Genomic DNA, 2,362 nt, shown 5'->3' on the forward strand with positions numbered 1-2,362 from the left:
CCCATTATGCTCACTAGCGCCATCCTCTGTCGATTTTGACATAATACGACTAAAGGATACCCAGAAGGACAATTATCCCAAAGCAGATGTTTCTGTGATAAGCCACCAATTTGATCGCCAACGACAGGCTTGGTGTATGCTAAAGAAAATGGGAATTATAAATTCATGACACAGGCTATTCGGTCTCTTCCATGGTTTTAACTGGGAGTTCAGTTCGGTTTCACGCCTCCACTAAGGGACTGTGCACTAATAGATGACAATGGTGTAGGTTAAACAAATAACAAATGCTCTATCTGCCTTAACGTTACAGGTTCGACGCCGCCTTTTAGTAGGGCTCTGAAGACAACTGGGCGAATTTCCGGAAATCCCAACCATAACTACCAGGCGTCCGATATTGGTTAGTTTATAAGTAGCAAATATTAAGTCACCAGAACAGGTTTTAGACTCGGCGTTGGAAATTGTAACGACACAAGGCAAAACCTCCAGTGTTGCACTATAACATATTGTATAAAATCTCTTTTCATGTCCCAAATGACCCTTGCACCAGGACACAAACTGGGTTAACTAATTTGTTGTGGATACCACTTCTTCCTACCACGGCTAACATGCTAACTAGCAACGTGTTCCCAAACTGTGTTGAGATATGCACAACGCATCCAATTAAATTGCTAGATCAGCCGCGTCATCCAATCACAGCGGGGATAAGGCGGGTCTAGCTCGCTGCAAAGCTTGGAAAACGACGGCAGCAGAGAGGCCCAAAAAGGAGGCTAACGTCGATCTCTTAGGCTATTTAATCATGCTGTAACACTGCTTTAAAACACTACAGAAAGTCATTTATCGTTACAGTACAAGAATCCTGAGTAATACGTAGGCAATGTGATCCAGTCTCAATGAACCGTACCTCTTGTTATGCGACTATCACCACTGTCCGCGCTTTTTGCTCCTAGACACAAATGGCGTACCGTAGCATGAACCATGCGTCATACGAGAAGACGGCCTTCCGTCCCGCTCGCGCCTTCTCTTTTTTTCTGTATCAGCTGATTTGGTCACATGCTGCGTTGCAGTTCCGTGGGGAAAAACAAATTCATTATACATAAAGTAAATGCAACAGACGGACACTGGTGATATACGATGACTCACTGGAGAATGACAGCTTGGCAGGGGTGAATTAACATTTTAAAGGTGTTGTTGCTGAAGTTCATTATTGTAATTCCAGCATATTTAGTCAGGAAGTGATGCGTTTAATGTCATGTTTTACAGAAAAAAAACTTGCAACCTTGTATTGTACACGACTCAAACAAATGGAGCATCATGTATATGAATTTGACTTAGTACCTTTTTGTTTAATCAAATACCCAGTTTACTACTCTTGAATTTGTGTGTGGTAATACGTTTTTGTTGCTTAAGGATTATTACTGCCTTAAGGAGGAGAACATGTTTCATCATAGCTATTAAATTCGTGTGGGATATTCATCAGGAAGCCTTCTTTGTGAAAAATTAGCACTACTGCATTACTGCAGTATTAGTAGTCTAATAGTGTATGAGTGAGAGTTATCCTTTGATTTGATTTGATTTATTCTTTCAAGCATGTAAAAACAATTGACATGTCAACACACATAATTTTACACATATCCAACAAATGCTAGTCCAATATCAATTTGCTTATACCTAGTACATGCTTGAATGGAGTAGGAAGAAGTCAGACTTATCCAGTCCTACCCCATGACATCATCTTACCATCATTGGTTTGCAAGCAGTATCTCTACATAAATAATTATCTTCTACACCACACAAGTAATATACTAAAGAATTATTACAAAGTGTTAACATTCATACACCACACCCACAATGTTCCATCTAATTAATCATTAAGCCTGTTCTTGCATATATCTTGATTGACACATACCTTTATATTTATGTTTAAACTCATCAATTCTATTACTATTTTTTATGTCCACACTTAAATTATTCCATAGTTTTACCCCACTTATGGAAATACAAAATCTTTTTTTGGTTGTACGTATAGCATGAATTTTTAAATTTAACTGACCCCTTAAATTGTATCCCCCTTCCCTTTCATTAAATAGTTTTTGAATTCCACCAGGTAATAAATTGTTCCTGGCTTTATACAAAAACACAGCAGTCTTATATCCCACTAAATCAAAAAACTTTAACAATTTAGACTGTATGAAAGCTACATTGGTGTGATCCCTATACCCCAACTTATGCACAATTCTTATCGCTCTTTTTTGTAATATATACAATGGTTGAAGTGAGCTTTTGTATGTATTTCCACAGTTTTCAACGCCATACTCTAAGTATGGTAAAATCAATGAAGAATACAAAATACGTAGTGCTTTCC

The 2,362-nt window shown here is 38.1% G+C and overlaps 1 protein-coding gene across 1 annotated transcript in view; it reads right to left on the reverse strand.

Annotated features, from left to right (window-relative positions):
- znf407 (zinc finger protein 407) overlaps nucleotides 1-1,355 on the reverse strand; it is a 153,172-nt gene extending 151,817 nt beyond the window's left edge. Inside the window, exon 1 of the mRNA XM_020597248.1 lies at nucleotides 902-1,355. The gene's annotated coding sequence lies outside the window, so the exon portion shown is untranslated. The remainder of the gene's footprint in view (nucleotides 1-901) is intronic.
- Nucleotides 1,356-2,362: the final 1,007 nt, after the last annotated feature.

This window comes from Monopterus albus, unplaced genomic scaffold (genome assembly GCF_001952655.1).
Source record: "Monopterus albus unplaced genomic scaffold, M_albus_1.0 scaffold33.1, whole genome shotgun sequence".
NCBI lineage: Eukaryota > Metazoa > Chordata > Actinopteri > Synbranchiformes > Synbranchidae > Monopterus > Monopterus albus.